Source organism: Lepus europaeus, chromosome 20 (genome assembly GCF_033115175.1).
Source record: "Lepus europaeus isolate LE1 chromosome 20, mLepTim1.pri, whole genome shotgun sequence".
Taxonomy (NCBI): Eukaryota; Metazoa; Chordata; class Mammalia; order Lagomorpha; family Leporidae; genus Lepus; species Lepus europaeus.
Genome location: NC_084846.1, coordinates 41,458,210 through 41,483,284, shown reverse-complemented (window position 1 = coordinate 41,483,284; position 25,075 = coordinate 41,458,210). Strand labels below are relative to the sequence as shown.

The 25,075-nt window shown below is 43.9% G+C and overlaps 1 pseudogene; it reads left to right on the top strand.

Annotated features, from left to right (window-relative positions):
• Positions 1 to 24,183, top strand: part of LOC133749394 (tripartite motif-containing protein 59-like) — a 34,025-nt pseudogene extending 9,842 nt beyond the window's left edge.
• The last annotated feature ends 892 nt before the right edge of the window (positions 24,184 to 25,075 follow it).

The window sequence follows — 25,075 nt, the reverse complement described above, 5'->3', positions numbered from 1 at the left end:
GGTTTGATTCTTGTAGGAAAGAAGGAGGAGGAAGCAGGACTGGGTCCAGAGACATCAAATTGCTATATACATCTGATGATGTCTTGGCCAAGGTTTTAAGGAGCTCTGGAGCAAAGAGCAAGAGAGTTTTTGCATCTGGCACAAATGGCCAGACCTTACCACTGTTGCCAAGCTCATGTATTGGCTGGGGGGTGATCTGGAAGAGTATGGCCCTGGCTGGAAACCTGAAGCAGATCCTGTAGGCGCCAACAGTTGGAGGCTGACAGTTAACCATGCCTTCATGGACCAGGTGATCTTTCAAGGTCCTTTCGAGTGTGTGATTCTATCGCTTCCAAAGCAGCACACATTTTCTTCTTCTTTTTTTTTAAAGTGAACTGTAAATAACAGTGACATCCCCTGCATAGATTTTGATGTCACAATCTGAACTTACTCCAGAGCATTTATTAAACTCCTCTTGCAGCTCAGTATCTGTTATATCAATACTCTGATGAAATCAACCTTTAGGATTCATTGTATTTTGTTCCCATTCTTCTGTTTATCCCTCATCCTTGTCTTTTCTTTCAAAGCCTTCAACAACTCTTTTTTATGTCTTCCTATTTCCAATCTCCTGCTGTTTCATTGTTTATCTAGGTCTTCCACACTTTATCTGTGCCTTTTGCAAACTGCTTTTTTGTATTTGACATAATAAACTCTAAGAGAGCAAAGACCTCTTCTGGAATCCTCTTCAAAGCTTCTAGCATACAGGGTTTAATCATCCAGTGTTTGGCAATCAGCTTGAAACAGAACTGACTTCCATATGTCAAAGGAGGCAGATTTTCCACTTTTCCTTGTCCCTTCTAAACTTTCAATCCTTAATACTATTCAGTGATCAAATCTTTTGATGCTATCTTTTAATTTCTTTTTTTTATTTAGTAAATATAAATTTCCAAAGTATAGTTTATGGATTACAATGGCTCCCCCCCCATAATTTCCCTCCTACTTGCACCCTTCCCATCTCTCGCTCCCTCTCCCATTCCATTCACATCAAGATTCATTTTCAATTCTCTTTATATACAGAAGATTGATTTAGTATATATTAAGTAAAGATTTCATCAGTTTGCACCCACACAGAAACACAAAGTGTAAAATACTGTTTGAGTATTAGTTATAGCATCACTTCACATTGGACAACACATTAAGGACAGATCCCACATGAGAAGTAAGTACACAGTGACTCCTGTTGTTGACTTAACAATTTGACACTCTTGTTTATGGGGTCAGTAATCTCCTTAGGCTCTAGTCGTGAGTTGCCAAGGCTATGGAAGCCTTTTGAATTCACCGACTTCGATCTTATTCCGACAGGGTCAGAGTATCTTTTAATTTCTTATGTCAGGTTTGCTAAGAATATGTAATATATGTTAGAAAATATAAATTAGTTTCTGGAGGTAAAAATGGATGGGGAGCATTCAAAATGTATAAATAAATTCGTTTCAAAACAAATAACAAAAACAATGGTCCATTCTCACCCAATGCAGATATTTGGGGAGTGAACCAGCACATAGAAGCACTTTCTGTTTTTCTGCTTTTCAAATAAATAAATTAAAACCTTTTTAAAAAAGAAGTATTAGGATAAGCATAGTAGCTTTGGGGCAGAGTTTCCTGAAGTCTATTTAAAAGAGTTAAATTTGTTTTAAGGTATTGTGTCTGTAGAAACCCCAATTAAAATCAAAGCTAAGAGTAAAATTACTGGCCCAGTGTAGAATGTTTATTGCATATTACAAAGGTGAAGTAGAAATCCAGGAAGCCTGATTGAACCTTCTAATGGCCTGTGGGTGGACAGTTATGTCTAATAGCATTTAAGCTTGTTCAGGTCTGTCCAATATTTAAAAAAATCCTTCTGCAACTCCACACTCTCTTCTTGCTGTTTTAACATGCTGTGTTTTTCTTTTCCTTTACAGCAAAACTTCTTAAAAAGAGTCACTTCCTCTCTTGCTTTTCAGCTCGCGGTAATCCAACTTCCAGCCTTGTATACTATTTAAAATGCGGTTGAAGGGATTCAGACAATTTCCATAATATTTTGGCCAATGAATATAAAATCTCTCCCTCCAGCACAGCTCTCCAGGAGGCAGCAGACTCATGTGTTGAACTGCCTGCAGAGTGTCCCCACACAGGTTTACCACACAGATTCTAATGCATCGCATCTCATTTTACCTTTTCACCTTTCAATGTTCTCCTGTGTTCTCCAGCTTCTTGCTACTCAAATCATGGTACCAACACCTGAAATATCAACTCACTGGGGGCCTGTTAGAAATGCAGAGCTCCTGGTTCCATCCCAGAGGTACTGAATCAGAATCTGCACCCTCAGCTGGTTATTATTCACAGTCAAGTTTGAGAAACATTGCAGTTCATTGAATCGCACGACCAGCAGCTTAGTGCCCAAGCTGCAATGCTGACTCCTGGTTTCCCCCAGCAAGCTGATGTTACATGTGTTGGTACTACAGTTTGAGTAGCAAGAAGCTGGAGGGGCCGGCACTGTGGCACAGCTCGTTAACGCCCTGGCCTGAAGCGCCAGCATCCCATGTGGGCGCCGATTCTAGTCCCGGCTGCTCCTCTTCTGATACAGCTCTCTGCTGTGGCCTGGGAAAGCAGTGGAAGATGGCCCAAGTGCTTGGGCCCCTGCACCCACGTGGGAGACCCGGAAGAGGCTCTTGGATCCTGGCTTCAGATCAGTTCAACTCTGGCCGTTGTGGCCAACTGGGGAATGAACCAGCGGATGGAAGACCTCTCCCTCTCTCTCTCTGCCTCTCCTTCTCTCTGTGTGTAACTCTGACTTTCAAATAACGAAATAAATCTTTAAAAGAAATAAAGTGAAGCGGAGAAAAAAATTATGATTTTTTTTTTTTAAAAAAAGCTGGAGAATGCAGGATGGGAAGAACATTGAAAGATAAAAAATGGTAAATCTGTGTGGCTTTTATTTCTCTCTTTAGATCCAATGTTTTCTTTTTTTTTTTTTTTAAAGATTTATTTACTTATTTGAAAGTTGGTGGAACCCCATTGGGTGTCCCCCATGAATGACAGGAACCTGGGTACTGGGGCCATCATCTGCTGCTTTCCTAGATACATTATTAGTAGAGATCTGGATTGGAAGTGGAGCGACTGGGACTTGAACTGGCACTCTGATGTGGGATGCAAGTGGAGGCTTAACCCACTGTGCCACAATGCCCACCTCAGCGTGAAGTATTGTTGGTCGGCATTTTTTTTTTTCTTTCAGAATTTGGACTATGTAATTCTATTACTTCCTGACCTGTTCAGTTTCTGTTGAAAAATATGCTGTTAGTCTAATAGGCATTAGTTTAAAAGCACTTTGACACTTCTTGCAGATTTTAGAATTCTTTCATTGAGTTTGACTGTAATGTGTCATAGTAATGATATTTTCTGGTCAAGTTTGTCTAGGGTCCTATATACTTCCTGTACTTCAGGGGTGAGGAACATCCTGCCTGAGGACTGTGTAAGTCCTGCAAAATCATTTGATCTGGCCCTGCCATGGGAACCACAGGTAGGACTTGAAATTCAATAAATCTATAGCAGGCTAATTTTTAAAATAATTTTTTATTTTATAATTAAATATTTTATTTTTATTTTTAAAAAAGAAATAATATATATATTCAAGTAATAATTATACAGCAATTCTATAGCAATAAGTATTCTCCTATAAACAGTTTTCTCAAGAGGGCATGGAAGGAAAGATGTCTTAAAATTATGGTGAACCAACGGAAAAAGGAAGACCTTTCTCACTGTCTAACTCTGCCTGTCAAAAAAAATTTTTTTTAAATTATGGTGATTTAATTTTATTTTGCCCTAGAATAATATTCTCTTGAGTATTTATGAAAATGAAGATGAATATGCAGTGATACATTTGGTTGATTTTGTGCCAGATGGTCAGTTGCAGAGACTGAACTAAGCTGAACTGATTAATTTTTGTCATATTGGAGCAGGCTGGTTTTTAAGTGGATAATTTTGTATGGCCTGTGAATAATGTCATAAATATCCAAATGGCCTGAGAAGAAAAAGGTTCCCCACCCCTGTTGTACTTGGATGTCTTAACTTTCTCCCGATTAAGGAATTTTTAAGCTACAACTTCATTGAGTAGACTTGCTATGCAATTACTCCTCTCTTCTCCTGCAAGGATTCTCCAGATTCAAACATTTCTTCATTTAATGGTGACCCAAAAGTCTTGATAGTGGCCTTCATTCTTTTAAATGTGTTTTTCCTTTATTTTTGTCTGACTGGGACATTTCAAAAGACCTATCTTTGAGGTCAGATTCTTTGTTTTACTCGGTCTAGTTTGTTGCTGAGGTTTTCAGTTTTTTTTTTTTTAAACAAATATTGCACTATTGTAGTCCTTTAACATTTCCCTTCTGTTTGAATCAGAAAACGAATGCTCCACACATCATGCATTGTTGACACGTCTTTTTGGTATCTGTTGCTCTGTCTTTTCTCTTTCTCTCCAGCTGCGTTTGCCTCTGTGCTGACTTTGAACACAGTGAGTGCATCCTTCCCCATGGCTTTTGTACTTACCATTCCTGAAGAAATTCTCTGCACCTCTGTCATGGTCTATTTCTTCTCTTCCTTCAGCTCTCTATTCAAGTGTCACGTTATCAGAGAGGCCTTCACCTAACTCTCTAAGGATGAATTAGAAGAACCCCCAATCAGTCTCTTTCCCTTTCCATCCTGCCTTATTATTCCTCATGGGGCTTATTTATTAGCTGTCTTTGCCATTAACTATGAAATCAATGAGAATAGGGATGCTGTGTCCTCCGTGCCAGAAACAGTGTGTGGTTCATAGGCGGTCCATAAATATTTGTTGAATGAGTAAATGAGTGGATCAGATGAGTTTTAGTTTCCCCTCAGCTCTGTTAAAAAATTTGTTCTGAACATGCTTGTGCTTAGTGAGTTCTTTTTTTTGCTAATGGCAATTATATTAGAACATGTGGCCAATATGTTTGAAATATAAGAGAGTAACACAGTTATTCAATATTTATGGACATTACACACATAGGCCAAGTGATGGCCAATTTGTTTATGAGGAACAATTTAATTTTGACTTAAAAAGCCAGGAGAAGATCATCTAGGCCAACTTTGTCCAGTCTGAGGTTAGCATATCATATTTGAGTGAGCTTAGGTTTTATTAAGACTTAAATTTTCAAATCTTATTTCCATCATTTCCTGGTATTACATTGACCTATAAGTGATCTATCCACTTTGAATGCTCTCATTTGTAATGTGGGAATAATTGTCCTTGTCTTATAGGGTTGTTACCAGGATTTAGTGAAATAGTGTAGCAAGTGCCTACTCAGTGTTTAGTACTTTGCTCAAGGAATGCTCATTCCTTTCCCTTTCCACCATGTTCTGAAGCACCACTTAATCCGCCTATTCTGGGACAGTCCTTTTCTACAAAAGAACATCTTTTATCTGGAAGATTGGCAGACAGTGGCATTTCATTTAAGAGCTGGTGATGTAATAATTTACATTTTACACAGAAAACTCATCCTGCATATATACAAAGAACCAGTATTATTTTTTTTTTCAGCAAGAAAACTGATGGAATATAAATACTTTGAAAATGTGCAGTGTCTGTACCTGAAGAAATATCACATGGAGCCATGCAGTAGATGTGCCTCAACATAAAATTTGTCCCTTTCTGAGCCCTTGAGATATTGCTCCATTTCTATACCCCTGTGCTGTATGTGCTCATTTGGTGATGTTGGTCTGCCTTCTTAATTCAGTTGCTGAAGTGACATAGTCTTGTTGCATAATTTGTCAAATGATTGAAGGTGCCAGGCAGATCACTATACCCCAGTAATGTCAGTGATTCCTAGTTCTTAAAGAAGAAGGGACAGTGAGCATTTAGCTTAAGGCTGAGGCATTCTGTGGGGATGTATGTTCTCAGCAAGTTGTTTGTGATTTTTTCCCCTCTGTGCAGCCAGAGGAGCAGAGGGACATATTTCAAGTTCCCATTGGCAAGGAGGGGCTCCCAGTTCTTTTACAAGGATTTGTAAGATTCCATCCCTTTGAATCTTGCCTGCGATCTCTGGATATCCTCCAGGCTTTCTTTCATAAAGCTTTCAACACACAGAAATGAGTGGGCTGGGCAGAGAAAGCATGTGTGAGCGTGTGTGTGCTTGTGTGCCTCTGTGCCTATCTGAAGCTGCCTTGATTGAAATGCCAATATTCTGCCGCTTTCTGGTCTGAATTTACTAGGGCAATAAAATGCAGGCGTCCCTCTGCATAGCGAAGGGAAGTGTAGCAGTTGAGCTTTGCCATTTATTTAGTCGAGTCAGCTTAATGGAGATCAGTGCTCAATTCTTCCGTGGGTTCCTTTCTTATTTCTGGTCTCTAGAGCTTCTCATTAGCTGTTGATTTTAGGGGAAGGCATGTCCCTCGACTGTGACAGCTCTCTATATGGAAAGGCAAGGGTCATGGTGTGAGTGGAACTTGCTAAGAGTTATTGTTTGAAAGCATCTACATTTTTTTTCCATTTTCAACTTCTTTTGGAAAGAGTAAATCACAAAATATTGGCAAGGTGAAGTTTTTGCTTCTTCCCAAACCATCAGATAATGGATAATAAAGGTTGTCAAGCTTTACAAGTTGGTTTGTGGACTGCAGGTTCAAAAAGCACTTCATAATTGCTTGCAGAATTTGAGGTTTGGGAGCAAATGACAGGAAAGAAATACTGTATAATAGTCATTAGGAGGAAAGATTCCAGCAGTTTATTCTTTATCGGTTGGTTCAGATTTAAATTACTGAGTTTCTATAAACCAGAACTCTGGACAAAAATATAAGTTTTGGGGCAAGATATTGGTGTAGTGGTAAGATGCAACTCTGGTGCCTGTATCCTGTATCAGAGTGCTGGGGTCACGCCCTGGCTCCTGATTCCAGCTTCCTGCTAATGTATAACCTGGGAGGTCACAGGTGATGGCTCTAGTGTTTGCATCCCTGCCATTCCTGTGGGAGTCCTGGATTGATTTCCTAGCTCCCCACATTTGGGGAGTGAACTAGCAAATGGGAGCTCTCTGCCAGCTGCCTCTCTCTCTTTCTCTGTCTCTCTCTCTGTCTCTCTCTCTCTCTCTCTCTCCCTTTGCTTCTCAAAAATCACAAAAAAGACAGAAAATAAAATGTCATCCAAGTATATTGATGAAGAGAAGCAGAGATGAATTGTTCTGAGTAGGGAAACATGATGTTTTGTGGAGGGATGAGGGAAAACTTTGAGAAGGCATTAGAACTGAACTTCAAATTTATTGGTGATGAACAAAAACACTCCAGGTGGTCAGGGAGAACACCACGGAAAAGACCAGAACAGAATGTATACATCTCTTGTGGTTGTAGGAAGGGGAGGTGAGAGAAGGAGAAAGGAATGTGTCTGTAGCCTAGAGCTTGTGTTGGAAGAAAAACTTGGGGGTTTATGGGCCACCTCTGGTGACTCAAGAGGAGGTGAAACTTGGTGAGTAGGAGGCTAGGGTCAGGAGTCTGGGATGTTTTGCTGTTTCTGATACCAGTTCTGATACCAAAAGTATGTTTTTTACTGACACTGTCTCCATCAGTGGGGACCCCAGATGACTTGCATTTCTGACCAGCTGACTATACTTTTGGGGATTCCTATGACCTCCACCCCTGCCTTGGATTGGGCCAAAGATATTTGATAATTCACCAGGCTGACTCATAGAGCTCAGGAAAATGCTCTATTTCTGATTATAGTTTATTATTACAAAGGGCACAGGTCAGGAACAGCCAGACAGAAGAGCTGTATAAGGCAAGGCATGGGGCGTGCTTCTGTGTTATCTCCAGGTGTATCACTCTCCCCGCACATCCACAGCCTGGCACCTCACTGAAACCTGTTGTTTAGGGGTTTCTGTGGACATCTCATTGCACAGGCATGATTGATTAAGCCATTGGCCATTGAACCTAGTTTTTATTATACCACAGGGGCAGAAATCATTTACTTTACAATCTTGCCAAAGAGGAGGGTAATGGTGAGAGTAGGCTTGGATGGGAAGTCGGGGGTGGAAGCAGCACAGAACTAGGTAACAATAGATAACACTGTTTGGATCAAGGTTGCAGATTGGGGGCTGTTCTGAAGCAGGAAGAGGCTTTCAGCCAATGCTGAGTGAGGTTGGCCATGGTTGATGCACTTTATTGAAGACTGTTTCTCAAGGTTGGCTCTGCTTAGAGGTTTCTGTGCTATAACTTAAGGCAAGTTAGAAGAGAAAATGACTTGGCTATATGTTTTTCTCTTATCTGTTTTAACAGATCACTTCTATTGTTGGAGAGATGGTCTCACAAACAAAGGAAACAAGGGCCCAGCCATTGTCAGTTCTGAGATAATCATCCCAAGAAATGACTTTCTCTCCCTGGCCAAGGATGCTCTCCACCTTGTTAGCAGTCAAAGCATAGACATAAATACAGAGGGGTTTGAAGAACATGCTGACAAGCTGGCCTGAATCACTTAAAATGTTCACATTTTTCTCTTTGCTGCTGGCTGAGGATACTTTGAAGGCAAGAAATTAGCTGAATGGTCCCAACAGTCATATAAAGAAGCTGACTCAGACTCCAGAAAATGGAAGGTTAACCTTTTCCTTGCCTCTGATAAATAGCTAAGAGGTCAGTCATTGTGACATCCGTGAAGCCCTGAGGAATCAACCTTGGTATCTGTCTTGCAAAGATATATAAAGCCTTCAAAGAAACGATTTGGGTCTAACAGCTGCCTGAAAGAGGGGAAAGGTGCTTGCTCAGAAGTAGCATAGCAAGCATGATAAGAGAGAAGAGAACTGATGTTTAAAGAATATCAGCCACGTGCTGGCACTTATGAAGGTCGCTTTTTAAAAATTTATTTATTTGAAGGGAAAAGAGATAGAGATTTTCCATCTGCTGGCTCATTTCCCAAATGTCCAGGCTGAAGCCAGGAGCTTGGAACTCAATATGGTCTCCCATGTAGGTGGCAGGACCTAAATAGTTAAGCCATCAGCTGCTTCCTCCTAGGGTGGACCTTAGCAGGAATCTGGAATTAAAAGTGGAGTTTGGTGGCTGGCGCCGTGGCTCAACAGGCTAATCCTCCGCCTAGCGGCTCCAGCACACCAGGTTCTAGTCCCGGTCGGGGCGCCAGATTCTGTGCTGGTTGCCCCTCTTCCAGGCCAGCTCTCTGCTGTGGCCCAGGAGTGCAGTGGAGGATGGCCCAAGTCCTTGGGCCCTGTACCCCTGTGGGAGACCAGGAGAAGCACCTGGCTCCTGGCTTCGGATCAGCACCGTGCGCCGGTCGCAGCGCGCTGGCCGCAGTGGCCATTGGAGGGTGAACCAACGGCAAAGGAAGACCTTTCTCTCCTCTCTCTCTCTCTCTCTCTTACTGTCTACTCTGCCTGTCAAAAAAAAAAAAAAAAAAAAAAAAAAAAAAAAAAAAAAGAAAAAGAAAAAGAAAAAGAAAAAAGAAAAAAGTGGAGCTTGGCACTGTGGGCTGTAGGATGTGGGCTCACTGGCATCTTAACTGCTGTGCCAAACACCATGATAGGTGCTTTACCTGTATTACTTTAATTCTCCCAGCTTCCCTGTAAGGTTGTATTGGTCACCTCCATTTTACAAATAAAGAAGGTGAGGTTCATAGAAGTAAAATAACTCTGCTGAGGTCCTTTGACTAATAGGCCAATGTGTTAGTTCATTTGCTCACAGCCTATGCCCTTTCTAGGCGTAACAAAATAGATGAGGGTAATAGTGGATCAGAGACTGATTTTAGAATTAGGAAGAACCTTGGGTAGACAATTAGTATTGAAGGAGAATAGAGTTAATTGTTTTTAGTGATTACTCACTCCCACCTCTTTACAGGTAGTCACCCAGTTTTGGCTTTACTTTCAGTCTAGGGGAGCCCAGCTACTCCTAAGGCAGAGACCAAAGGGGAGGGGAGTTGAGACTGATTCTCTGATTCTACCTGCTCCCCTGTCTCATCCTTCTATTCTTGCAGGTAAACTTAGGAATCTGGTTCACTCTCCAAATTCCTTCATCAGTCAAGGCAAGACTAAGACTGAAGCCAGGAGCCAGGAACTCTATCCAGGTTGCCTATGTGGGTGGCAGAAACCCAAGTTCTTGGGCCATCATCTACTGCCTCCCAACATGTACATTAGCAGGGAGCTGGATCACGACTCAATTCCAGACACTCCAATATGGGATGTGAGCCCACATAGAGGCACTTCAGAGTCCTCCAGCTTAGGTCTTGGCTTTTTACAATCTGCGGGACTCAAGTAAAAGCTTCCACAGATCAATATTTCAATGGGACACAAATTCACAGGTAAACTTACAGAATAAGAGGTTCCAACATGTGTCTAATAAGAATTCCAGAATGGGATGATTGGGAGAGTGGTAAAAGTATGCAAAGGGTATAGTTCAGAATTCTCCAGGATGAAAGAAAAACAAGACTAATTTTTTTAAAAATGACCCATCTGGGGGCAACTTTTGGTATGGTGGCTAAGATGCTGCTTAGGATACTAGCATCCCATGTTGGAGTGCCTGGGTTTGAATCTTTGCTCTGCTCTGATTCCAGCTTCTTGTATCCCAGAAGGCAGCAAGTGATGGTTCAAGTAGTTGGGGTCCCTGCCAGCCATGTGGGAGATCTGAATTGGGTTCCTGGCTCTTGGCTTTGGCTTGACCCAACACTAGCTGTGGGAATTTGTGGAGGGAATCAGCAGATGGAAGATTTCTGTCTCTCCATCCCTCTAGCGTTCAAATAAAGTAAAAAAAAAAAAAAAAAAGGGTCATGGGCTCATGACAAGTCTGATTAAAAAGTCTGCAGGGTATATTACAGTGAAGCTATACAGTGATGTGGCAGAAAATCAAAGACAAAGAGAAAATCCTGAAGGTCACTAGAGAGAAGAACCAGATACCTATAAAGAATAACAAAGATTCAGGAGGAGTTCTTATTGGCAAGTAGTAGGTTTTAGAGACAATGAGAATAGCTTTAAAGTTCAGCAAAATAATACAGAAACTACATTTTATACTTAAACCAAGATTTAAAACACAGACACGGAGATTTGAGTCAGACAGGCTTGGCTTAAATTCTGATTTTTGCCTTTCACTAATTATTTAATTTTTTCCTGCCTCGGTTTGCCTATTTTCAGATTGTGATAGGAACACTTTCTCCTGTTGTGGATGGATTACTCAAAATGATGTACATCACATGTTAGGTGATTTCCCTGGGAACTCTTTTGAATGTCCTTTTTTTTTGGGGGTGTATTTATTTATTTGAAAGTCAGAGTTATGAGAGAGAGGGAGGGAGGGTAGCAGGGAGAGAGAAAGAGAGAGAAATTCCATCTGCTGATTTACTCCCCAGATGGCTGCAATGGCCAGTGCTGGGCTGGGCTGAAGCCAGGAGCCTGGGGGGTCCTCCAGCTCTCCCATGTGGGTGCAGGGGCCCAAGCATTTGGGCCATCTTCCACTGATTTCCTAGGCACATTATCAGGAAGCTGGATCAGAAGCGGAGCAGCTGCATTTTGAACTGGCATCCACAGCTTAACCTGCTATGCCACAATGACTGCCCCTATTATTGTTTTTTGAATGGAGAGTAGAAACTCTGATTTTTTGATTTAATGATGTCTTATCTCTGGCCATTAGATTGTTTGGCATGTGGGAGATGCTTCATTGACATCTCTTAAATGAATGCATGGAGTGATATTATGGGTTGTAATGTTGCTTAGTGGGTACAGAAGCACAGTAAAGGCATCAGGGAATTTGCATGGTATTTCTATTTAAATATGGTAGCCTGAAGAATTATCCAGCTCCTCTGCTGGTCTTAGGATCGTCTTGAAGAACCAAGAACTTTGGATAATACACAAGGCTTATGTAGTCTAGTTAATGGAAAACTGGAGGAGGTAGACAGGAACTTTGAGGCTATACGCAGCAGACCCAGCTATATGTTCTCCTCCAGCTTGTGTTATAGTCTTATAAATCAGGTTAAATTGATATACTCTATTTTATGTTTAGTTTTGAGATAGCAACTATGGAACTGCTAACATTCATTCAACAATTCTTTAAGATCACCTCACTAGGTGTGAAGCATTGTATTAGGTGCTAAGAAGTTGGAGTGTACGAAACAGAAAAATCCCTAATCTCATGAAACTTACATTCCAGAAAAGAATGCAAGCAATAAATAAGGTAAATATGTAAATTTCACAGTTTGTTGGGCAGTGCTAAGTGCTAAAGAGACAAAGGAGGGAAGGAGAACAGAAGTTTTGTTTCATTCTGCTCTTAAACACTTTTAAAATGATGAGAGAATTAAGGAGGTAAAGAGCAGACCTTATAGATATTTCTGGAAAGAACACGTCAATCAGAGAAAATAGCAAATGCAGTTGCTTTGGTGTGAGTTTGCTAGGTATGTTGGAGGCTCGATAAGGATAGTAACCAAATGAGGATTCCCTGCCAGAGTTAGCACTGTGGTTCCTGTCGATTCCCCTGAACCCTGCTCATACCTTCGTAGAACAGTTCAATAAACTCTTCTCAATTGTCCCTTCTGAGGTGCCATCTGTTTTGCAGGGATCTGAAGGATATCAGTGATCTCTATCCTATTTGGGAGTGCTGTGTAGTTTATAAAAAGAAATGTTGGTAGAGTTCAGAGCAGAAGAAAATCTCTATCAGATAAAACATGTGAATCTTTGTTTTGACCTTGAAAGAAATATAATAGAACCCAGTTATTTCTTTGATCATGATTTTGATTCATGATAACTCTCACCTATAGGCTCAGCCAAAAATCTATCTAGGTGTTATCTTGGATTCTTTTTCTTTTCTCATCTGCTCTGTACATCTCATTGATCACTAAATCCTGTCTGATTTTCTAAATATTCCTTGAGTCATCCTTTCCAAATTTTTGTCATCTACCAACTGGTGTGTGCAATATCTTCTCTGTTCCTGGTGTCATATTTTTCCAAAGTGATCTTCCTAAAGCGCAATAGTATATTTTTTGAGAAATGGAAAAAAACTGTAGCAAACTGAGTAGAGATCCAGTTTTTTTCCTCTCATTTTATCATCTGAAAAAATATCTCCATTAAGGAAGTCTTCAGCTATAAGATTCTGTAAGACATGTTTTGAGGTGGAGAAAGGCTATTCTAGATGAGGCATCCTAGTAAGAAATCTGAAAAGGAGATGAGTAGGTTATGTTTGTCGTAGAGGTAGAATGTGGATAAGAGAGAAAGGGAGGCTTGCTTGACTGGAGAGAGTTGACTCAATAGCAATTTCTAATTGCTGTTATTTTTCTGAGTCATTGAACTAGGTTCTCAATATAGTACAAAAGGCAGCCAAGGCCGGCGCCATGGCTCAACAGGCTAATCCTCCGCCTAGCGGTGCTGGCACACCAGGTTCTAGTCCCGGTCGGGGCGCCAGATTCTGTGCCGGTTGCCTCTCTTCCAGGCCAGCTCTCTGCTGTGGCCAGGGAGTGCAGTGGAGGATGGCCCAAGTGCTTGGGCCCTGCACCCCATGGGAGACCAGGATAAGCAACTGGCTCCTCCCTTCGGAACAGTGTGGTGCGCCGGCCGCAGCGCGCCAGCCGTGGTGGCCATTGGAGGGTGAACCAACGCAAAAGGAAGACCTTTCTCTCTGTCTCTCTCTCTCACTATCCACTCTGCCTGTCAAAAAGTAAAAAAAAAAAAAAAAAAAGGCAGCCAAATCTCCCTACACGTGTCAGTGTAAGAACAAAGCAAATGTCCTCTTTGGTAGTACCACTCTGAGTCAACTTTGACTTCTTTACCTAAAGCAAGAAGCTGGTATGTCCTTAACTCTCAAAAATTTTGTTCAGTGAGAGTTTGTATAGTAGGCAACTGTTTCTGTGCTGTAGCACAATAAGATTCTTAATATAACAAATGAACATAAATGAAATTAAAGATACATATGATGAAATGAATTTGGTGTTTCATAAGATCATTTCGGGGGAGAGAGAACTCAATAGATTGTGAAAATGTATCACAGCGAGAACAGGGTCTCATTGGCAGAGCATCACTCACCAGAGAGTAATTCTGCTGTTGTCGTGGGGCTCTGCTTACAGGGCGGATTGATGATGATCCTTCTTTATTGAGATTTTGGGCTCACATCTCATTTATGTTTATGCCTGTCAGATGGCAGAGCCTTTACTTGTCATTGTATTTCTTAGCTGCATCTTGATCCCTGATGCTGAAGCAGTGCAGTAAGTGTGCACGGGAAATGCATCAGTAAACACTAAGAGAAAAAGACAGTGCCAAGGGCACAGTCTTATTCTGCAAGATAACAGGGATGAAGCTAAGGAAAGGAAAGACGGATGCTCGCTCTCAGAAAAAGTACCCTGGCCATTCAACTTTAAGAATAACTTCCCAAGGGAAACTGTGAAAATCCTACTACTTGAGGCATTTGAGAATAGATTGGATGATGTACTGGAGATTATCCGGCAGGGAGTCAAATGCACTCTGGTCTATGGAGTGAACTAAAATAGCTACAAAACCCACAAAATGGTCTTTTGCGGTTATGATTCGCAGAGTCCAGTCAAGTCTTGCTTTATTGAATTCTTAGCTATGAACATATGAATTTTCCCAAGCTGAATAGGAGAACTTCACCTTAGCACATGAGTCCTGATGGCCCCACCTGCACATGGGCTGGGTCACTAAGAGGCTGTCCATGTGGCATGTCTTACAAAATTGGTTTGATCTCTTTCTTTCTCTATCCTCCCTTCTTCCCTATGCTCAAGATAAGGAGTCATCCTGGTGTGTCTGTTGGAGTGCCTGCTCTCTGCTGCTCACTGTACTGTGGTTTCGTATTTAAAGGTGAATATATGTCTAAACCCACTAGAGTCAACAAGAGATGTGGAAAATACTGATGCCTGCCAGCCATTCCACAAGCAGACAAGCCCTGCCAACTCTGGAGAATTGTCATGAAAATTCTTCTGGAACCCTGCCCCAAAGTACCCAGAGATGTGCTGAGGGTTCTGGGTCGCCTCTGTTTCCCACCTGTTAGTGATTTGATGCTGGCTGACGCTTTTTTTTTTTTTTTTTTTTTTTAAGATTTACTTATTTGAAAGTCAGAGTTACACAGAGAGAGAAGGAGAGGCACAGAGAGAGAGAGAGAGAGAGAGAGAGGTCTTCCATCTACTGGTTCACTCTCCAAATGGCCACAACACATGGGAAGCCAAGATGCTGTGGCAAAAATGACCTAAATGAAATATCTCTGTGAGTGAGAACCCAGTGGAAAGAACCGGCCATCAAAGAAGGAAGCACCTTTCTCTGAAGGGAGGAGAGAACTTCCACTTTGATTATGGCCTTGTCTAAATAAGATCAGAGTTTGTGAACTCAAGAGGCTTCCATAGCCTTGGCAGCTCGTGAAAAGAGCCTTGGGTGATTACTGACATCATAAATAAGAGTGTCAATTGTTAAATCAGCAACAGGAGTCACTGTGCACTTGCTTCCTGTGTAGGACCTCTGTCCTTAACATGTTGTACTATGAGAATTAATGGTAAAACTAGTCTTCAAACAGTACTTTATTTTTGGGTGTCTGTGTGGGTGCAAACTGTTGAAATCTTTACTCAGTATAGAGTTGATCTTCTGTATATAAAGAGAATTGAAAATGAGTCTTAATGAAGAATGGGATGAAAGAGGGAGTAGAAGATGGGATGGTTTGTGGGTGGGAGGGTGGTTGTGGGGGAAGAACTACTATAATCCCAAAGTTGTTTTGAAATTTATATTTATTAAATAAAAGTTTTCTAATGAAACAACAACAACAACAAAAAACAAATGGTCACAATGGCTGGAGTTGAGCCAATCCAAAGCCAGGAACCAGGAGCTTCTTCCAGGTCTCCCATGTGGGTGCAGGGGCCCAAGGAAGGCCCATCTTCCACTGCCTTCCCAGGCCACAGCAGAGAGCTAGATCGGAAGAGGAGCAGCCAGGACTCGAACTGGTGCCCATATGGAATGCTGGCACTCCAGGCAGCAGCTTTACCCACTATGCCATAGTGCCGGCCCCAAGGTTTTTAATTCTGTAACGACAGGCCCAACCTATCATTCCAGAACAGCTCTAAGAGGCTCTGGAGCGAACACCTAGAAGGCTTATTGCTATTTCTTCTTTCACCCCCTGATTAACTGCATTTGACTAAAAATGTATTTGGGAAAGTCTTTGGACAAGTTGCTGATATGGTCACAGAGCTGACCTGAGGCAAGCACAGGGGCCCAGCGGCCCAGGGACCTAGGCAAGTCAGGAGGCCAAGAAGGACTCAGGTCAGTTTTTTTGAGAATTCTCTGTTTATTCATTTTATTCCATACTTTCTCAGTTGTTTGGGATGCATAGCAATTTTCCCACATAATGGATTCTGGCCATCTATGATTGTAACATTTACAGTCTAGGTGACCTACCTGAGTGTGAACTGGAAGCCCATTTTATAAGGTAAAATGCCTGGTTTTGTTGGGGGGCATGAATTCAAATCGACCTGTACTGCAGGCAACTGCACCTGAGATCAGTTACCTAGTGACCAGGCTCAGCTTGCTGCCCAGCCTCTTCCTCTCACAGAGTCCTTTTCATTCTTTCTTCTTGTTCCAGGTGAGAAGGTTTGAGATGTTTACTTGATAAATGCCATGATCCTGAATTGCCTCATGACCACAACCCTAGCCCAGTCCGGGCTTCCTAAACATGCAAGATCAAAAAGAAGGCCCACGGAGCACCCAGAACAGAACAGAATCTGTCACACATTATTTTTTATTTTAAAAATTTATCTTTAAAAATATTTATTTATTTGAAAGTTAGAGTTACAGAGAGGCAGAGGCAGAGGCAGAGAGAGAGAGAGAGAGAGAGGTCTTCTATCTGCTGGTTCACTCCCCAAATAGTTGCAATAGCCAGAGCTGGGCTGATCTGAAGCCAGGAGCCTGGAGCTTCTTCCAGGTCTCCCATGTGGGTGCAGGGGCCCCAAGTACTCGGGCCATCCTCTGCTGCTTTTCCAGGCACATTATCAGGGAGCTGGATTGGAATTGGAGCAGCTGGGGCTCAAACTGGTGCCCATATGGGATGCTGGCACTGCAGGCAGCGGTTTTACCCACTATACCTCAGTGCCGGCCCCCTCTCACACATTATTTGTTTATCTTTTATTAGGGGTCTGGCCCTATTCTAGGTGGCACAAGAAATACAAATATGTATGTATGTATATATGGCCCTCAAAGAAAGTACCACCAGCAGGAGAGAAAACCAAGAACTCAAATGACTGTATTTTGGAGCAATGTCCAATGACTACTCTGGGGTATTTTCCAACACCAACAGCCAATTTTCTGATTCTATGAACACCAACTGGGTTTTCAACAATTCAATTCAATTCTATCTTGTGGGGCAGGAATGTTCCACTCTCCTCGCATGTGAAAGCATTCACAATTCAGACGCTTTCTGAACCCCATTATTTAGGGGTTTTTTAGAGGTTCTACTACATAGCAATGAAGGATTAAATCCCTGGACATTGGGAGTGAACTATATCTCCAGTTCCTCTCCCTTCTCTTGAGGTTGGAGGGCAGGTTTGAAAGTTCCAAACTTCTAATCAAGGCTTGGTCTTTCTGGCAACCAGGCTCCCTCCTGAAGCAATCCAGGGGTCCCTGCCCCAGTCTCCTCATAAGCATACACAAGACATTTTTGTCACTCTGCAAATTCCAAGGTTTTAGAACCTGTGTACCAGGACCTAGGGATAAAGATTCATTTTTATTATATCACAACAGCCATAAGGAAATTACAAGGAAAGCCTTATCTGACTTCAAGGAGACAAAGATCACATTCTCTTTCTTAAAACCACATATTGAAATATCATGTTATGGAAAAGGACCTGGACTCTGCCAGCCCTGCGTTTGACTTCTGGGGCAAATCTCATAGCCACCTTTCTGTTTCTTTATTGGTATCCTCAATGCATGGAATGGAATGGTGCCAATCTCCTGGAAGGATGCACAGTGTCTCAGATCTCTGACAGCACAGAGGCTCCTTGATGTAGAGTTATTTTGTTTGCTTCTCTGTGCAGTCCTCTATAGGGCTTAACTACATTGCCATTTTTTGTTGTTGTTTCCAGAAATCATGGCAAGATGAGATTACTGCTTGAAACTTGCAATCCTATTATCTGTCAGCCTATGAAAGATAAAAAGTGCCACCAGTGTCTCCAGAAAGTCATTTTTCAGTAGCCATAGGTGACAAGAATTACATTTCTTTACCAGGACATCTTGATGTGGCCCATCATAAATATTCAAGTTCTATAGACTTTAAAATAAGATATAGTATTTCCTTTCTTTTAAAACACTGGCTTCAAGGTCATATTCAATAGGATTCAAAAAGTAGGAACTAGGAATTCTTATCCATGAGAGCAGAGAAGCCTTTGGGGAGTGGGCTGAAGACTGAAGAAGTTGAAACTGAAAAAGAATCACAGACTAGAATCATAAATCATAGGATGTGCGGTATCACGTTTGGACCCACACAAATGGGGCCTGTGCTCTGGTCCCACGTTTTCAAAAGTCTGGTTCCAACTCTTCTTCAGTTGTGCCTTCCCATGGGATGAGAAATTCAGGAGACCAAGGGGGACACCCACCTGGGGCCCATGCTCTCTCTAACATGTTCCAGGTAATAGCAACTTTGGCATTCTCTGCCCCACACAAGCTCTGCATGCATTTCTTCCCCAGACCTGTTCTGTGGGCCCAAAGGGTAAGTCAAGGAGTGGTGGCCACTTGATAGGGACCCTGGGTAAGCCAGAGATAGACAATGGCTGGGTGAGCAGGGCTGACTGGAATACACATGTAGAAAAGATCTTTCATTATTTGATCGGATCCAGGAGAGGCAAGAGAGAAAGGGGTAATCTGTGGGCCAGGGACCTCTGTTACTTATTATTTTCCTAAGCCTGTAAATGTTAGGGGTAGTCCTGTGTGTCCAGACTAGTAACTCTTCAAGCAAAAACCCTGAATTTGTTAATAGTTCCTCACAGAATTGAGTTGGCTCGTTCTTAAGCTAGATTCAATCCTCGTTGTTTTTGCTTCTGTCTGCCATGTCACTAATAGGAAACAGTTTGTAGGAATAATATTTGTACTCCTGGTCCATAGCTCTGGTCCTTAAGAATACTGGGTTAACAAAACAGAGACTGTATGGCCTGGAATTTAGGAGAATCTCATGACGTCCACATCCCATGGGAGGAAGGAGTGGTGTTCATTCGGAGTCTGAGTCAGAAACTTTCTTGGAGGTTTTGGAATGAAATGAGCCTTTTCCTGAGACCTAGGCTAATTGGATCCTGGACTAGCCCCACATCTCAAAGGGCTCCACTCTTTGCTTCCCTAAACTTTTTAAATTTCCCTTCTAATGCCTAGGGTAGGGAGGAGTCAGCAGAGCCATCCAGGGGCAGGTGTTTCCAATACCATGGCCCTGTATTGGAAACCAGGTGCTCATTTCTCTCCTTTATGGCATTTTTCTTTCCTCTACCACTCACATGGAGTCAACTAGATGCACCAGAAGCTCTGAGTCTCACGCCCATCCTGTCATCTCGGGACCAGGGCCTGGACCCCAGTTCTAGGAGTGCTGTCTGGAGATTTACCAAGCAGATGGCATCTGCTGGCTGGTTAGTATTTGTTATGTGGATTATGGAAAATTGGGCGCTAATATGACCGTCTATATAGAAGTCATGCAAATATTTTTTTCCTCTGGATCCTACACACCCTAGGAGTGGTCCTGGTCAAGTGTTTGTGCAATGTAAGTCTTTTCCTACACTGTTCCTTCTAAACCTGCTCTCTCCCAAACCCCATAAGGACTTACATTTTGCAAAGAGCAGAAACCAAGAGGTTGAGGGGGCAGTTTTTGGTGTTTCCTTCCTCTTTTTTCTTTGACACAAATGCCATGGTGCCCAGCTTCCCAGCCATGTGGAGTTTTATCTCTTGTCACATGCAGCTGTGGCCAGGTGGAGCCACAGACAGGAACATGGAGGTGGCCTCGGCACTCCTGGAGGGTAATTGGCTTTAAGGAAGACAATCCTATCCCTGCAGAAGCCAGGGGAAAGCCTGGAAAAGGGATTCTGTCAATAAAACCCAGTTCCCAGAATGAGCCCTCTCACTAACAAAAGGCTTCTTGTGTCTGCTCCAGGGAAGGGTGTGTGAGGACCATGAACACACGCCCGAGGGTGATGCCATGGTGGCTGCTAGTGACGTGGAGTCACAATCCACATTTACCAGGGACATTGCACCCATTATCTGGCTTCATCCTAATGACAAAGTTTGAGGTTGGGTAGTAGTATTATTTCCATAAATATGTTTTTGAAAAGTGGAGAGGTGGGATGTGAGGAGAGGGAAAGAGAGCAGGCTCCCATCGACTAGCCCACCCCCAAATGGCTGCAATGTTTTGGGCTGGGCCCAGCTAAAGCCAGGAGCTGAGAACTCCATGTGGGTCTTCCATATGGATGGCAGGGACCCAAGGACTTGAGCCACCGGCTGCTGCCTCCCAGGATACACATTAGTTGGAAGCTGGAATCAGGAATAGTCAGGAATCAAAGCCAGGCACTCTGATATGGGATGCAGGTGTTTAGGCAAAAGACCTGCTTCTATTATTTCCATTTCATAGGCAAGGGAATAGAGGCAGTGTGGTGAAGTAATTTGTTCATGATGGTCAGTGCTGAAGGCAGGATTTTTTTAAAAAAGGATTTATTTACTTATTTTCAAAGAGTTACAGAGAGGTTGAAAGGCTGAGAGGTTGAGAGGGGAGAGAGAGAGAGAGAGAGATAGAGAGATATCTTCCATCTATAGTTCATTCCCCCAGATGGCCATAATGGCCAGCACTGTGCTAGGCCAAACCAGGAGCCAGGAGCTTCTTCCAGGTCTCCTATGCAGGTGCAGGGGCCCAAGGACTTGGGCCATCTTCTACTGCCTTCCCAGGCCATAGCAGGGAGCTGGATGGGAAGTGGAACAGCTGGGATGCTGCTAGTGGGGGTGGTGGCTTTACCTGCTATGCCACAATGCTAGCCCCTGAAGGCAGGGTTTGACACAGGTCTATCCAATGCTCAGGACCTGTGACCTGCGGGCTGACGTTCTCTTATGGGGTGAGGAAAATCTATCCCGCAAGAGAAAATCCAGGCTCTCAAGGACCTCAATAGGGCTCAGGAGAGAACCCTTGAAAGGACTCCTTTAGCTGTGTTTTAAAAGCCTTGAAGTACTTGCAGTGAGTGATTTCTTATTCCAAGTCAGCAGCTTTGGAGCTCAACACACTCAGTTGCTCTTAAAAGGTAGCTGAAAAGTGGGTGTGAGATATTGACATTCCAGAAAGAAAAGATAGTATTGTGGTTCTTTTCACCCAAGCACTTCAAACCCTTTCTAAAACACCTCATGGAGATCCCGTTATCACACTTCGCAGGGTAAAGACTGCCCATTGTCATTCAGGAAACCAATGGCACATCAAGTTTGATTCAGAGAAATGAATTTTGGAGCTGGGCTTGGGACCCTTCTCTGGGGTCAGATCCAAACCAGCCCATAGTTAAGGCCATCAGAGCTGCTCTGCCCCCACCCTGTCCGCAGGTGTTGGCACATTTCTTTTGATTGCATTTGTTTATATCTTGTTTCTCTTAAAAGGGGTGTTTTAAAATTTTTAAAAATTACTTATTTTCATTTTATTTGAAAGGCAGAGAGACAGAGACACACAGAGATCTTCCATCGGCTGGTTCATTCCCCAAATGCCTGCAACAGCTGGGGCTGGGTGAAGCCTGGAGCTCTGTGTGGGACTCCCACCTGGGTGGCAAGAATCGGAGTACTTAGGGCAGCACCTGTTGCCTCCCAGAGTGCTTTAATGGAAAGCTGGGGTCAGGAGCAGGAGCCGGATGCAAAGCGGTAGCACTCCCATCAAGTGGCGTCTTAACCCCTTCAACAAAGGCTCTCTTCGGAGTTCTCTCTCTCTCTCTTTTTTAAACAGAGATTTGTGGAGGCCTTTGAGAGTAGTGGAGGAATGGCCGGATAGCACAGGAACCGGAGGAAGAAGCAAAACAGGAGTGGCAACCCAGTGGAGGCCATGAGGTGGCAAACTCAAACGCAGAGGAACCTGGGAGCCTGTGGCCCACAGGTGAGGACGGGGGAGGCCCCAGCCCCAGGAGCTGCTCCCCGGGAGCACCGCGTTCAGCCACAACTTCTACACTTAGCAGGGCCTAGGGACCTCCTCTCCTATCCCACTTATTTTTAACTCCATATTCAGGGGCAGGCGGGTCTGGTTCAAATGTGTCCTTTTGGGCAAGTTAGCAAGCTTTTCCGGGCCTCAGTTTCCTTATTTTCAAGAGAGGATGAGAAGAGACCCCGGCTTGTGCTTGGCCACCGGGGAGCAGAGCTCGGCACCTGTCCACCTCCGCGTGGGCGGCTCGCCTCCCTGTCTTCTGTCTCACCACACGGCTAACTTTTCTCCCGTGTCTTCCCAAGTGTTTTCATTTTGCCAGGCAGAGTTAGACAGAGACAGAGAGGTCGTCCCTCCGTTGGTCCCTCCCCTAATGGCCGCTTACTGCTGGCGCTGCGCCGAGCTGAAGCCAGGAGCCAGGTGCTTCCTCCTGGTCTCCTATGCAGGTGCAGGGCCCAAGCACTTGGGCCATCCTCCACTGCCTTCCCGGGCCACAGCAGAGAGCTGGATTGGAAGAGGGGCAACCGGGACTAGTACCTGGGGTGCTGGCGCCGGATTAGCCAAGTGAGCCGCAGCGCCAGCCCCTAAGTGTTTTCATCCGTTGAATCTTTCCCCAGGAAGACGAGGACCCGAGTGGGCCACGGTAGGGCAAAGTGGAGGGGGAGGTGCACGGAAGCTTAAAGAAGGGTCAGCTGGGACACCCAAGGGGAGGCATGAATATGTGTATCAGTGTGTGTGTATGTGTGTGTGCGGTGTGTGCCTGTGCGCACGGGGGCTTGAAGGGGCACACCGGGAGAGCCGCCCATGGTGCAAGACCCCCGCTCACTCCGCACGTTAAGAAACGAACGAAGAGGGCCCTCAAACTTCTCGCAAGTTGGAAGCTTTTTCTCCCTCGTGGAAATCGCTGGTGGGACATGAGGCTGTCGGGGAGGAAGTGTGAAAGTTGCTTTGGGAAAGGCCCTCTTTGCTCCATGTGAGGGGCTCTCGGGAGTCCCTCCCCGCCTTGTTTTTCCCGTCGCTGCTCGCGCTTTGTATTCCAAGCTGGGGTGCACCGTGCGGCTCCGGGCTTCTTCACCCGCCGCCAGCCCCGAGGAACGCACGGTTCCTTCTCTGGACACCGCTATTTATGGAACGTCTTTCCACGGCCTGCAGAGGCTCCTATTCTGTGAATGTCCCCCTCAGCCAACTTGGGAACCTGTTCACAGCGGTGCTGTAGTTTTCCTCGGTGACAAAACAGTTGCCTGCCAACTTCGCGTTAGTGAAAAATGGGGAAAGAATTTGACTCGGCGAGAGACCCCCACCCCCTGCCCCGGGCTTGTACCTTGATGGGCACAAGCCGTAGTGGTTTTAAAAATCAAATCCTTAATCTGAGCTCTTTTTGTTATTCTTGTTAGTCATAGCCTTTATATAAACAAAGGTCTCCACTGTAATACGTATGAGGAATTGGGGTCTCGCTGGTTTCCTGTTATAAGAGTGGACAGGATTAGACTTTGAAAATTATTTACAGCCTGCCAGTGCCTTTGGTTTGGAATTCTTGATGCTTTGATAGCTACCGCAGGTGACAGAGCCTCTCCCGGAAGCACTCATGGGCTGGGCCAGCCTCCCAAGCTTAGTTGGCACAGGAGCAGTGTCACCTGGTCTTGCCTGGGAGGAGTGCTCAGACAGCAGCTGCTGGAGGGTTTATTCTGATTCTTGGGACAGCAGGAGCTTCCGTGGGTTTAGGGCCAAGCTTTGCTGTTAACCAGTTGAGACATTTGGCCATTAAACTTAGTCTCCTCAATCACCAATTATCTTTTCTTGAAACGACAAAAACACGACTCCCGCACAAAGTTGCAGCTTATTATACTGGTACGTAAGGGTGGAACGCAGTGCGGGCACGGGGAGGTGTGAAATAGTAGCTGTGCAATAGGTGTGGGGTCTATTTGGAGCCACAGCCTGCACCTGGCTCTGGCGAGGGTCCTAGGAGTTAAGGCAAATGTTCCTAAGAGTGCGCTCTTTCCGTCTGTCTTGAGAAACTAGGGTGTTTTCCGCGAGGTTTACGTCTATTGGCTGAAGGGGCTCTCGGTGGCCCTGAAGTGGGTTGGATAAACATTTCGGCAGTGGAGAGTGAGCAATTGTGCTGGAGTACAAGGTGCCGTGCATTCAGACTTGAACCTGCGGAACAGGTGACTGAATGCAGTCACTGAGGTCCCCGTGCAGCTGGCTTTCCCCTGTCTCTTCACTCCATGGGTCATCTGTCTCGTCTGCCTCTCTTCTATCACAGCTTTGCTTGTGCTCCAGTTTTTTCACGTGTTGTGCCCAAGCCCTCATCTCACACCTGAGTTACTGTTAAAGGCTTTTCCTACTTTTCCCTATGTTTACTGTATAGAAAATTAAAAGTAACTTCAATTGCTTTTTATTACAGAAATGAGATTTGTTGTAGAAAATTGAGTACAAAGAGAAGTGAAAAGGAAAAATGCAAATGATCCTTCTACCTAAGATAGCAATTTTTTTTGCGTATGCACACTTATTAGCTCACTGCATGCACTGTTATATATATATTTTTAAATATTTATTTGCAAGGGAGAGTTACAGGTGGTGAGAGGGAGAGACAGAGAGAAAGGTCTTCCATCCGCTGGTTCACTCCTCAAATGGCTGCAATGGTTGGAGCTGAGCCGATCCGAAGGCAGGAGCCAGAATCCTCTTCTGGGTCTCCCATGCAGATTCAGGGGCTCAAGCACTTGGGCCATCCTCCACTGCTTTCCCAGGCCACAGCAGAGAGCTGGATTGGAAGAGGAGCAGCCAGGACTAGAACCGGCACCCATATGGGATGCCGGCGCTGCAAATGGAGGATTAACCTAGTGTGCCACAGCGCCGGCTCTGCAGTTACATTTTAAACAACAAAAAAATCATACTGTGCTTACATAATGTTTTGCCCATACTTTTTTACTTGAGAATGTCTCTTGTGGTATGGCAAGTTACCCCAAATCTCAGCAGTTTA